This window comes from Podarcis gaigeae (assembly GCF_964106915.1).
Source record: "Podarcis gaigeae genome assembly, chromosome: 5".
Lineage (NCBI taxonomy): Eukaryota > Metazoa > Chordata > Lepidosauria > Squamata > Lacertidae > Podarcis > Podarcis gaigeae.
This window is the reverse complement of record NC_139681.1, coordinates 35,185,444-35,199,910: the sequence shown is the minus strand read 5'-3', so window position 1 is coordinate 35,199,910 and position 14,467 is coordinate 35,185,444. Positions and strand designations below refer to the sequence as shown.

At 42.1% G+C, this 14,467-nt stretch overlaps 1 protein-coding gene across 5 annotated transcripts in view; it reads right to left on the bottom strand.

The window, feature by feature from the left end:
- LOC310845579 (uncharacterized protein) overlaps positions 1-13,072 on the bottom strand; it is a 99,959-nt gene extending 86,887 nt beyond the window's left edge. For 2 of the 5 annotated variants that reach the window (XR_014564830.1, XR_014564831.1), the window contains exons 1-2: positions 12,552-13,072; positions 12,010-12,113 (exon numbers count right to left, since the gene is read on the bottom strand). The gene's annotated coding sequence lies outside the window, so the exon portion shown is untranslated. The remainder of the gene's footprint in view (positions 1-12,009; positions 12,114-12,551) is intronic. The other 3 variants (XR_014564832.1, XR_014564833.1, XR_014564834.1) reach the window with 3 other exon arrangements.
- Between the last annotated feature and the right edge of the window lie 1,395 nt (positions 13,073-14,467).

The following is a 14,467-nucleotide window of genomic DNA, read 5'->3' as shown; positions in this document are numbered from 1 at the left end:
AGCTCCTTAGAGGGAGAAAAGCTATTAAGTGTTCCCTTTTCAAACCACATCCTCCTTCCCCCTTCCCAGCCCTGCTGCCACTTACAATGGCCCAGATCAAATTCACCTGTGCAGCCTTGGGAGACATAAGGCCAGAACAGAGGAGGAAAACTCAACCCTGGAAAATGACCTGAATGAGGAAAGGCAGAATGCTGCTTCTATAAGAACTCCTGCATTAACCACCATCATAAAGGGAGCTCAGTTGAATGGGCACAGAGGCAGAAGCAGTGAAATATTGTTTCTCAAAGGCACGTGCTGCACGCAAAGTCTTCCACCTGCATCCATGCAGCATCTTTTAATGTTTCATTTCGGGAAGTACTGTGTTGAGGATTCCAACCTAAACACGTTATTTACTGGCAATAATGTAGTGGCCCGATGCAGTCTTCAGTGGAATCCCTTTGCCTGGCATACAGATGATACATCTGAGCACATAGCACAGAGACTCCTCCCCGGTGTGGGACCTTTGTGAGATGAAGGAATTTTATCCTACTCATGTTCACAAGTCCCACTGAGCTCAATTAAAATTTACCTACTGCAATCTAAGCCTGAGCAGCATTAGGCATGACTAAGGCTATTGAAAGCAATGTGTTTAAATACATCTGATTCTTCATGAGCCTGGGCTGTTTTATATAGAGTTGCTCATTTGAGAAAATACTAGCTTGAGGTTACTTAAACTATCTTCTTAATTTTGATATACATTTTATGGGTATAGTCTGGGGACAAAAAAGGTTCAAGTAAGGGTTTGCAAAATAAAACACTGCTGAGCTTTGCTTCTATGAGAAACTCCAATTTTTTTGGCTTCGACTCCCCTATTTTATCTGCCTATATAAATTGCGCTTGTTATGCAAACCAGATTAGCGCATTGATGTGGGTTATCTCCCAGCTGTGGCTTCTTTTTGAAGGCAGTTTTATGTTTAATAGGGACACCCAGCATAATAGCTCTGCAAACATAATGCAGTGCACACACAATGGTGCTTCACTTCCTTTGTATCCCATTTCAAACTGTAGCTTATACCTTCGGCTTCCCTTGGGAATCTATTAGCACTTTGAGCAAAATTAAACCCTATTTCCATCGAAAGAGAAGCCAATGCGCTCAATGTGCGAATGGATGTTGCGGATGAGAGCAAGGAGCTACATGACCATGAGACTTCTGCTTTCTACATTCATTTCTACTTGGTTCATGTATGAAGGGGACTTGAGAATTTGAAGAGCGGTTAACGATTCCTAGAACTACCTACGAGCACCCAGGAAGGAAAATGCAGTTGCAAAGTGGATAGTATAAAGAGACAGAAATAAAGAAAGGTTTAGCCCTGTGAAGGTACCATGTAAGAAAAGTTGGACTAAAAGATTCAGGCAGGAATAGTTGAAGATTTGAGAGACAAATTGAAAGCTGACTGTGGATAAGGAAGCATCTCAAGATTGTGGAGAGGAGAACAGCAGCCTTCTGCTCACTTGCAACATTGCATGCAAATTCCATAATTCACAACAAACAGTAGCGCAGGGGTGGGGGAGATTTTGGAAAGAAACTGAGTCTCGGGGGCCACAAACTAGATTCTGGATGGGGACCTGTATGTCCCTTGTATATCTTGCCACAAGAAGTGACAACAAGGAGAGGCTGGACTAACTGAGCATTTAATCTGAGCACTGATACTGGATCTGGAAAGAAATAAGGAGCCGATGGGATGAAAAGCATCAACTCACATGATCACAAAGCTGCTAAGTGGATAAAGGTGGTCGTGCGTACTGGGCTACTCCACCTTTAAGAGTTCTGTAGAAAAGTGGATTGTCACAGAAATTACACCTACTGAAATATCCATTCTTTGCACAACCATTAAAGGTGTACAAGCCCTGCTACACACACACACACACACACACAATTATATTATATTATTATATTATATTATATTATATTGTATTATTATTTTTTGCATCTTGCCACCTAGTATAGGCAGCAGAATTCTTAACAAGAAGTGAAGCTGGAAGAAAAGCTGGCTGGAAAACAAAGCTTTACACTAATCCAAATGAGAAGTAATCAAAGCCTGAACCAGTGTCTTCAGCAGGTGATTCCTGTACCTTGTTGGAGCTGCCCATGCTTTTGTATGCTTCAGCAAGTCCCCCACCCACCTTGGCAATGTGCCCGACCCTGAAGTTTTAACAAGCTGAGATCAGAAGCTCCCTGCTTTTATCTCCCCACCTTGAAACGCCTGCTGCGGAGCGCACCTGAAGCAAATGTCTTTGAGTTGTTTCCTATATCGCTGTCCTGGATTGTATTAGATGTTTGATGAATGTGTGTATTTCTCATATGTAAGCAGTGATATTAATATATGATTATACGCTTCCTACATTGCCGAAATAATCACATCTGTCTGAGCAATCTCACCCACTGAATGCTACAAACTGTTCTTCCATTACAGTGACCTTCGCCATGCTAAGTCCCTGTGAAAATGCATGGAAGCATCTAGATATCTAAACTCAGCTTTGAATAGTTAGATGAGGCCCTGTCTCCACAGCCACTGGACTCTCTGCACCATTAGCAGAGGTGGACTTGGGTAAAATAATGCACTGAGTGAGGACAAAATTCAGCATCCTCCCTTCTCTCGCAGTGCGTTCTGTGCATGCTCTCAAGTGCATTTTGTCATGGTTTTGCACCCCATCTGCTCGATGACCTGGAGGGGGGCAACTGCCCACACCACCCTAAAACTAGCGCTGACCATTAGACTGAGTGAGCTGACTACCGCAGGCAGCTGATTTGGGGTGTCATGACAAAGCATCAAATTGGAAAATTCTAAATTTATTGTTACTGTATTCTTCATCCCAGGGGGAGGTGCTTTGGGGGGTTTTGGCCTCAGGTGCCACTGTGATAAAATAGTTTAACTCCTAGGTGCAGGGCTGTTTCCAGAGAGTAATGCTGGGTGGCTTCTGCTCTGTCCAGTGGCAAATATTCTGTATAGTTCCACGGGATTCCACTTTGTCCCCAATGCTTTTAAATATCTGTATGAAGCTGCTGTGTGCAGTCATCAGAGAATTTGGGAGTCTGGTGTCATCAGTATGCTGGTGACACCTTCCTCTACCGCTCTTTACTATCTTAGCCATATGTGTTGGTGTTGAACCACTGCCTGGAGGCTGCATTGGATTGGAACTGGGGCTAATAAATGGAAACTGAATCCTGACAAGACAGAGACCGATGCTTCTTGTATCTGAGCTGGATATTTGATCTGTTCTACTGAGAGCTGCACTCCCCCTGAATGAACAGGTACTGTAGGTGCTGTTTAGCTTTGTTACTTGAGCACACCTGACCTTGGTAGCAAGGAGTGCCTATTTACAGCTCTGGCTGGTTTGCATGCATTGCTTGTCCCTGTGATACAGCTTTATATGGCTACAGCTTTATATGCTCTACTGATCTCATGTCTCAACTACTGTAATATGTTTTGCAAAGGGCTACAGAAGAATGCAGTGTTTCGGCTGGGACTTCTATATAATGTCATGCAACATCTGTTCAGCAGGATCTGCAATGCCTGCCTATACATTACTGGACCCAATTTAAGGAGTCAGTGTTAAGACACAAAGCACTAAGTAACTTTAGATATTTGGCACAGTCGTGCCTCCCCACCCTCGTTTCAGCTGACCTGGGCCCTGAGATCAACAGGGGGCCCCTTTCCCAGTGTCCCACCAGCAGGTGCAGCTTGCTGTGAAGTGACATGGGGTAGGGCCTCCTCTGTTGTGGCTCCCCAACTGGAATTTCATCTCCCATGGATGGCCACAACATAGTGGTTCTTCTGTTACTGAGTGAATACATATTCTTCAGATTATCTATCCCTTCTTAAAGTGTCCTTTTCCAGATTAGATGGTCAGAGCATAAACAGTATTCCAACTGCAATCACACCATCAATTAGAAGCAGCTTGAACAGACATTCAGGAAATAAACACATTGAAGGGGTTCTTCCACCTCTTCCAAGGACTTCTTTGATGGACATTCAATTGTCCATTTCGAAAAAGTCTGGGGTGCCCTGAATTCTGGGTGTGTGTTTACTTTCTGATCATCATGTAACACCTAATATGAATCTTCCCCTACTTTAAAGATAGTTTACATACAATGTTCTAGTCTAGAGGGTTTTTGTGGGTGTGGTGCCTTTTTAACATTTATTTTCTTAAAAGAGTGCTTTGATAATATGAAGACAGAACATCAAAGTAACCCATAATAATAGCTCTTTGTATTTACACAGTCCCATTAAGGAGAGGATCTCAAAAGTGTTTTCTGTTTCTAAAATAACAAATACAATTAGTTGCAAAATATTGTTTCCCCGAGGTCACAGAAGCACCTAATCTGAGGTCACTTACTTTAACTTCACAAAAAAATTCCCCTGGAACAAATGGTTGGCTGCTCTCTGCCACGCCATGCAATTGCCTTCTGAAACTTTCCCTGTTAGTCATTAAGCACATGGGGCCTGCAATCCTGTGCACGCTTACCTGAGAGTAAGCTTCGTTGAACATAGTGGGACTTCTGAGGACTACAATGGACATAAATCAACAAGTTTCCTCTGTAATGGAGCTTGGTTGAAATAATTTATTGATTCAAATGTGATATTAATTTATAAATCACATCTGACCATTAAGATTTTTGTTCGGTTGTAAACTAGAACCAGGTGCCTGATCACACAAGGTCAAAAAAATTGTCTGCAATTCTTTGTACATTTATCTGAGACTAAACACTTGGAACTTACTTTTCAATAAACGTGCATAGGGATGAGACAACAAATGGCCACATTATGATTCAGGCAATGCATTTAAACTCACAGGATTCAGGGGAACCTTTGACCAGTGCAAGGCTCTTACTCTATAAGGCTTTTTCCAACTTAGCATACATTTGTTGTGTGAGAAAAAAACTGAAATTTAGACGTATACTTCTCTTAGCGCCAGATTGTTGAGTCTATTGCACAGTACCTCAAGATGCCTACCAGCGTAATGCACTGTAAAAACTCTTACACCCTGCCTTGCAAAAGGTGTACTGGCACAAAACTTTGTACAATCTTATGCATAAGGTTTGCCTAACTCTCAATATGTTTGCTGGTTTGCAAACACCTTTGCTAACTCATACAGTAGTTTTCAGGCACTACCAGCATGTTAAGCCTGAGAAGAAGACTAAGGGGAGACACAATGAGAGTGCTCTTCAAATACATGGACTGTCACAGGAGATCTCTGCTGCCCCAGAGGACAGGACTACTGGTATATTGAATGGGCTCAAGTTACAGGAGTGTAGATTTCAGCTGACCACTAGGGGAAACATTGCCATGGTAAGAGCTGCCCAACAATGGAATCAATTATCTACAAAGGTGCTGGGCTGTCCCTTCTATCCCTCTCTGGAGGTCTTGAAGCAGAAGATGGACAGAGACCCGATTACAAGATCATGAAGGTCGGAGTCTAAAATTTTCCTAAATGCACCACTTATTGGAGTCCTAAATTAATAGTGGGGAAAGTCTTGCAAGCATGTAGCCCAATCACACGTATGTTTATTCATAGGTAAAGGTAAAGGGACCCCTGACCATTAGGTCCAGTCATGACCGACTCTGGGGTTGCGGCGCTCATCTCGCTTTATTGGCCACATGCTGGCATGTGGCCAGCATGACTAAGCCGCTTCTGGCGAACCAGAGCAGTGCACGAAAATGCCATTTACCTTCCCGCCGGAGCGGTACCTATTTATCTACTTGCACTTGGATGTGCTTTCAAACTGCTAGGTTGGCAGGAGCAGGGACCGAGCAATGGGAGCTCACCCCGTCGCAGGGATTCGAACTGCCGACCTTCTGATTGGCAAGTCCTAGGCTCTATGGTTTAACCCACAGCGCCATCCGCGTCCCTTGTGTTTATTCATAAGCCATGGCTATTATACTCAGTGGGCTTTATTCTAAATTAAATGTGAACAGCCTTTTCAAACAATAACCCCCTTTGTCAGTTTTGATCATTTTAGATTGCTTGTACTTTTATTTTTATAACATTGTTATATACCTCGGTTGAGGTATGTCCCCAAATGTGGTATATAAATAACACTGCAAATAAATGCATGAACGAGACTGCAACATTCATTATATTAGATATGCCCACAATGTTCAACTCAGGATACACAATTTCCCTCTTAAAACAAATGCCACCCTCCTGACAATTTACTTGCCAAGCATGTGTAGTTTTAATTCCATTTTGGCCGCAGAAGGGTACAGAGAATCAGGTTAAGCCTTTTTCAAGCTTCCTTGTTTGATCCCACTAAGTAAGTGATATGTACAGATTTTTTTAAATAATAAAAAAACCACTTACTGAAAAGCAGGGGGGGGCGGGAGCAGGTGATTTGCTTTCTGGTAGAGAAGTTTTAATGATTAAACAAAAGAAAAGAACAAGGTACGCCACCTGCTTAAGCTGTTCACTCCTGTTCTTCTAATTTGGCTACAGGGCTGGGTAACTGAATCTTGATCCCATTTGAGGTTGGGAAATGCATACAGGTGGCCAAATATCCAATTATTTCAGTTCTAATAAAAACTACTATTGTAAAGGGGGTGTGTGTGTTGTTTATTAAACCTCATCTTTTTCTTCAAGAAAGGGATTACATCCCTGGGCAATTAAAAACAATGCTTTAATTTTGTTTGTTTATTTATATGTGTTTAATTCTGTTCTCTCTCTCTTTTTTTGCCAATAATTAAAGGTTTTGGAAATAGTATTGAGGGTAGGGAAGTAGGTTAAGGAACATCTGCACTGCCTGTGTTGCTCCATGAACGCAACAGAAAACAGGAGGAGAACCCACTTATTGGCTTATATTTCCAAAAGAAAAACAAACAACCCCCCCCCCCCCGCAAGTGAATGCCATTCTGGAAACAATGAAGTCACAGAGGGGACCACATCACCCTGCTTTCTCTACACCTCTGTGCACTAACCCATTTATCATAGGAAAATGTACTTTTTAATCTGGAGTTAAGTCATGCCTTGACCTCAACAACCTAGATTGATTCTGCTGCCCACAAGGGTGGGTGTGGTTACTCAATACACATCTGTAAGCCTTTCTACACCTTTTCTTCCTTGAACATCTCCTGGGTGAATGAAAAAGGAAGTGGTGATTGTGATCTTGTTATACACCCACCCACCAGGTCACTAGGCAGGTGTGGATACACACCCTCCATTGTAAGGACAGTTTTAATCTGTTTTCAAAGGGGCACACTGTGTAGTAATGCATAATCAATCTACAACGAACTTTTTGGGTTTTTGTTTATTTTTATTTTTGCAATGAAACTAGCTGAAATGCTTTTTAGGAGCAAAAAAAAAAAAAATGCAACAGATTTTCCTATGCAGGAAAAAAATTACCCACTCTTCATCTGCAATAAAATGTTGTGCATTAGCAACCTAAATTGCTCACTCCAGTCTGGAGTCATTTGGAAGGTGGAATCTGAACAGAGTGAGGTGTGGTGAGGGAAGGTTGTTGCAACTGGCAAGTTTCCTGGGAAAAAGTGGGAAATCTTGCATCGCTTATTCTTGAGTTGAGTTCTTGAGCACACCTAATACACCTAAAACAGTGGTACCTCAGGTTACATACGCTTCAGGTTACAGATGCTTCAGGTTACAGACTCCGCTAACCCAGAAATAGTACCTCAGGTTAAGAACTTAGCTTCAGGATGAGAACAGAAATCGCACGATGGCAGCGCAGTGGCAGCGGGAGGCCCCATTAGCTAAAGTGGTGCTTCAGGTTAAGAACGGACCTCCAGAACGAATGAAGTTCTTAACCCGAGGTACCACTGTACAGGGATTGCAATATTGTCGAAATCATGCACAGGGTTATAGAAACAGAAAACTGAAATTGTGGTTCCTGATTTGAGCTGTTTCAATGCATCTTGATTTATAACTTATTTGCAGTTCTGACTTAAGACGTAATGATAATCAGCAGTTTGTTTAAAACAGGAAGCTGATGTTTCTAATCTGCTCCTAGCAGTCTCACTGGATGGAAGGAGGAAGCACTCATGCTCCATAAGCTCGATCAGGCTCACTGCTGTAATGTTAAACTATGTTACATACAAGCTGGTCCACAATATATGTTCTGTTTCATATTACGCTGCTCAGGTGGTGAACCAACTGGAGCTGTTTTACTGTAAACGATTCTGTACATGGATTCAATTAGAGTTGCCATACGTCCGGAAAATACCAGACCTGTCCTTTATTGTGGGGCCTGAATGCCCATCTGGGGGGATTTTTAGAATTTAAAGCAAACTTTTTGTGTCCAGATTTTTACCTCTTGGAATATGGCAACCCTAGATTCAATGGACCTGTACTTATGCATCTAAATACACTCCAACATTTCTTAGATGAAAATAGGGAATTCCTATTCCATAATAACAACAATAATAATTTTATTATTTATACACCACCCATCTGACTGAGTTATCCCAGCCACCCTAGGCAGCTTCCAACATATATAAAAACGTAATAAAACATTAAAACATTAAACATTAAAAAACTTCCCTATACAGGGCTGCCTTCCAGATGTCTTCTAAAGGTTCTATAGTTACTTGTCTCCTTGGCCCAAGAGAGAGTGGCTGGGGCCTGGTGGATGGAGTATAAATAAAATAAAATAAAAACAATGGAGTGGGATGTCCCTATTATCATCGGAGTAATGTTGGTAGGCATGTAAGTGCCCTTGCTTTGAAAGGTAGAGATGAATGTATGCTACAACTAGTTCTGATTTGAATATATGGGAAACAAAAATGCTTAACTTTGGCTGGATCATGTCTATTTATCTAGATTCTAGAATATAACATTATTAATAAATTTTGGAAAAAAGTATTTTTTGGTCTACATTCTTTAATAATTTAATATTTAATATGATAGTTTATTGTTATGCACACACACTGTGTCTCTTACATAGTACCTGCCCTATTGTCCTTTCTAAATTAAAAGCCTGCTTTTGGAAACATCTGAGAATATAAATGTCAGAGTTGCAGCCCAGTATTACATACTGTTTTTAGGCCTCCCCTGGTGAAAATAGCCAATTCTCAATTTATTTTCATATTGTCAACAGACAAAGAGGCAGAGGAAAAGTAATTATGAAAACCATATAATTCTATTCTAAACAAATATTGTCTGCTCTCCTACCTTCAGGTGTTTAAATACTACTGTTGCACAATTCCCACCCCAATTTCTAAGCAGTGTGAGATTCCAGGGGTTTAAGGCATGTTTACCCATGTTGCCTTTTGGGAATGAGACACAGCGGAGACTGTGGTGTCTTTATTATATGTGGTTGACCTAAACATATATACAGCTTAGGGTCTTGTTTCTTCCACAGACACAGCTTAGGATTCGAAAAGACACCAGCTATTGTATACTGACGCTCTCTCCACCTTGCTGACTTTAACAGCCTGGAACCTCCCTTCCCCACCCCCCAGGTCACATCCAGCCAACTTTACTTCAAACTCTGCCTTTGTTTTCGTACTAACTATCTTAGAGTTGGAGGACGGGTCCCACCTACTAACCTCGGGCATAGAGCTTCTCTCCATAGTTATCTTAATGGCTCATTTTTCAGGCAATTACCTCATCAGGAGACTGGCCTGATATTTTAACCCCTGCAGGATCTAGGGGTTCAGAAGGCTTGATTAAATTCCAACACCTACTAGACCCAGGAATTCAGGGTCTCTAGTACCCACAAACTCACAACACTAATTAAGTCAATAGGAGCCAATGTTACTAGTTACAGGACTTGTTGCTCTGTGGGAAAAAGTTGACAATGAAAACTATTTGGAAACCTTATACATTTACAGGTACTTATTGTGAACAGTTAATATCTTTCTTTGTGAATGTTTGGAAGTGGGAGCATGAGCATATGGAATTATACCAGGTATGTTAAGGACTACAAACTTACTTTGTCTAAAAATGCAAGCTAAGTTTCTCAGGATTCTGTAAAAGTTAACATAGTTATCCACTGCACATGCCACAGTAGTTTTCTAAGCCTTCTGCATTTGCTCACTATAGTGGTACCTCGGGTTACAGACGCTTCAGGTTACAAATGCTTCAGGTTACAGACTCCTCAAAAATAGTACCTCAGGTTAAGAACTTCCCAAAAATAGTACCTCAGGTTAAGAACTTCAGGATGAGAACAGAAATCTCACGGCGGCAGCGGAAGGCCCCATTAGATAAAGTGGTACCTCAGGTTAAGAACAGTTTCAGGTTAAGAACGGACCTCCAGAATGAATTAAGTTCTTAACCCGAGATACCACTGTACTGCAGATGTATTTATAAACACCTCTTGGATATTTGTCTTGAAGGGCAAGCTGGAGAAACTGTGAAGCAAGGAGCAGGTTGGCTGACAAGTAATGAATGGAACTAAAGTATTACTGCTGGAGACAGCAGCTGTCTGGTTTCTAAGAGACGGAGTGCATTAGCTGCATGGAGGGCATGATTTCTGAAAACCTAATTTAGTTCTCTTTTATGAGAGGATGAGACCTGAGGCTGTAGAAATGTGGAGGGATTCAAGAGGAAATGAAATTTCAGGTCTGACAGGTTATGTGTGTGCGAGAATGATGAGTCAAAGAGTTTGTTGTGTCTGGAGATGAAAGATAACCTGATGATATGTACAGAGCAGAAAGTACTATTTAACTAAGGATGCTGTGTTGCCCATCATGGAGAAAGGATGCCCTACTTGGACAACTCAGAAAGCCGCTTTGCTGTATTGCTATCCCACAAGGACCATGCTGCTAGAAGACATTTATTATAATTTTGATGTAGTGTTTTCTTTTTAACCTATTCTATTACTTAAAAAAACCTCTCTTTGCGCCATAGCATGCACTCTCTGCATCGCTACAAATCATGCCAAATCTATTAATAAACCTACTTTTGCTTCTCTATTGCACAGCACTGTAAACAGATTCCTTTGCTTAACTCCTCAGTAAACATATTGTCCCTCCCTGACCCGACACAGGTCTGAACCCCGTCTCCATTAATGTAACAGGGATTGCAGTGCAAAAGGAATGTTAGAAACCAGGACGTAAGTGCTAGCATTATAACCAGTAAAATGAATGCAACAAACCCCATGTCTGAATGCAGCCATAGAAACATGCACTTGGAAAGGACTGCCAAGGGAATCTAGTTCAGAGCCCAACAAACACAGGAAACTCTCTACGATCACAAAACAAAACAGTTTCTCACTTAGAAGTCAAATGAAAACATTGCAACTTATTATCAGAGAACCATAAAGTTGGAAGGGACTCTGGGAATAATTTAGTCCAACTACCTGCAATGTGGGGCGCGGGTGGCGCTGTGGGTTAAAGCCTCAGCGCCTAGGACTTGCCGATCGAAAGGTCGGCGGTTCGAATCCCCGCAGTAGGGTGCACTCCCGTCGCTCGGTCCCATCGCCTGCCAACCTAGCAGTTTGAAAGCACCCCCGGGTGCAAGTAGATAAATAGGTACCGCTTACTGGCGGGAAGGTAAACGGCGTTTCCGTGTGCTGTGCTGGCTCACCAGATGCAGCTTTGTCACGCTGGCCACGTGACCCAGAAGTGTGTGCGGACAGCGCTGGGTCCCGGCCTCTAGAGTGAGATGAGCGCACAACCCTAGAGTCTGTCAAGACTGGCCCATACGGGCAGGGGTACCTTTACCTTTTTACCTGCAATGTAGGAATATGCAGCTGTTCATTATGAGGATCAAACCTGCAACCTTGTCAGTATCATGCTCTAGCATAACCGTGTCATTTTCTGGCTATTATTATTACAACACATAACATGCTTAAATGCAGGCAAGCTGTAAAATAAAACTTGACGTAGATACAAGATGTCATTATGTAACGTTTACTGTTGGTTTAAATAGATGTTACATAAAACATTTATGGTGTTATTCTTGCTTTACGGAGATAGCTAGGTATTTGCTCTAGCTCCTTTCCCTCTACAATAACTTGAGACAAGTGCCCTTCCTAACTTCACCCTCTATTAATTAGCAGGCTTGTTAAGAGAGTTTTACCTGAAATGCTCCCTCTGGGTGAGTGTTAGGTTCCTTTCTAGCTTTACAAAGGGCCTCATCAGAAGTCTTCTCTCAGGACAGCTTCCCTCTGCAGTCACTATGACCTAGAGATAGAAGAGAAATTGGATTTCATTCATATTTAAAGACAAACCAACTTGATTCAATAGGTGAACCAGAACACAGGCATCATTTGAAATTCCCACTTTTCTCAATTTTGCAGCACAGTTCTGCAGTCAAGCAAGCTAAGGAATTTATTCAAAAGTGCTTATACTAGGCTAAGCATAAAAATGCATGCATTAGTGAAAATAGCATACAAAACCCACATTTTTGGTAATATTGCTGGTTTTAAAAAAGCCTATTAGGCAAAAGTTGCATACAAAAATGTGCGTACAGTATTGTATTAGGAGAAATGCACACTAAACTGCTGATGATTTTCATTTTAAAACTGCAAACTGATGTGGAAGGATGCAGAACTGAATTTAAGATTATAAATATTATAAATACTGAAAGAAACCAAAATGGACAGATTTGCCCATCCCTACCCTGTCCTCAGCTCTTCCAAAGCCTGATGCTCAAATCACTCACTATGCTCTTGGAAGCCTTCTTAGCTCTCACCTCAAGTAATTTCAGATTCCAGGTGGGCTTCCCCAGCTGCTACTACTTCAATCTCTCTCTTTCTCTCAGATTATTTTTTTTGGCTTTCAGAGTTTGTTCTTGAGTCCTGGGCTGAAGCTGTTTACAGTACACCAAAGACTGTCCAACTGACTTACTTCAAACAGTGCCGGACCTGACCTTAAATTCCTTTCAGTCAAGACTATCAAGCCAATCCATTTGTTCCTGTTGGAATTCAAAACTTTCATTGGCCTATAATTACAGACCAATAGATTTGGATGGAATGTCCACCAAATGACCAGCCATCAGCTGTCCACATTTGGATGCTACTGCTTGGTATATATATAAAAATCAAAACACAGCATGTACTCTGCCATCTTCTTAGCACAGGGATCAACTTCGACAGTTTAACTGTCACTTGGCCCACTGCTGGCTGACCTTGTATATTTCGGCTCTAGTCAATGTAAAATACATGTTTATTCTTCTTACAGTTAACTCTTTACATTCTGACCAGCATTTAAAGTATTAAAACATTCTTACAATAAAACACTTCCCAGAATATGGTTTTTATACAGAGGAGAAAGCTGTATCTGGAAGAATGGCAGCCTTCGCAATTTGTACCACAAATACCGTTACTTCAAATAAGACATCTCCCTGCCAACAACAGAAATAGGGACAAGAACCAAAAAACATGGTCAGAGCCTGAGAATATGTAGAAAACACAAAAACGTGATTTTTAAATTGATAGGGTTCACAATTTTTTAATTGTGAGTTCTTAGGGCCGACACACCAAAAACCAGGTAAAGTTGGTCCAAAGTTGCATTTCAGTCCACCACCTTGCACCAAAATGGTACCCAGCTTCCATGAAGACCACCAGCCTTATTTTGGAAGCATTCATGCTGCATTTGGCAATGATATTTTGAGAGGCGGCCGAACCTATGCCAAAATATGGGCAAAGTCATGCCTAAACCATGTTTTGGACTGTCATCTTGATTCAAATTACAGCCAGCAGTCCAACATTGACAAAAATTGCCACCCACAATTCAGAAACCCTTGTGCCAAGTTTGGTGATGATATCTCAGGATGTGACCAAACCCACAGAGCAGTAGCTTTTAACCAGTGTGCCATGGCACCCTGGGGTGCCTTGAATAATGGTCAGGGGTGCTGCAGGCACCTCTTTCCTTCACTCCCTCCTGTGATGCTTTTTTGTGTCTCTGACTCCCACTGGCTTGCACAGCTGTTTGTTGCATCAGCCCTGGCTACAAGCTCCCTGGGCGAATGGTGCCTCTGTGGCTGGCTGGGGGGTGCTTTCCAGGCCCTGGTGGGGCAGTGTGAGAAGGCACCTCTCTTTGGGGCAGAATGACCCAGAGACCAGGGCATCAGCTGCGGCTGCCCAGAGGAGTCCTCAGGAGAGAAGAGAGGAGAGGAGACTGAGGGAACACTCCACAAGGGAGTGTGTTTGAAAAGGGGTGAGAGGCTGCCAGCTGTGCAGGCAAGGGGTGACATAACTGGGCTCCTGAGCCCCACAGGGGTGCCACAGAAAGAATGCAGTTGGTCAAGGGCGCCGTGGACTCAAAAAGGTTGAAAACCTCTGCCATAGAGAACAGACAGACAGACAATCAAACCACTGTTCAGAATATATAATAGACACACACCTGCATGTTGTGCTCCTAAACATGCACAACAGAGAGTTCAGTTTATCTTCTGGGTTTCTCTGCTTTGAATCCACTCAGTATCTTTCTCTACATATTACCTTGAAAAAGCACTTCTTAGCTACCTTCACTGAGCCATCCATTCTTCTTAGGTCTTTTCCATATGTTTCTGCTGAAAGCAGTTTGCCACAGTT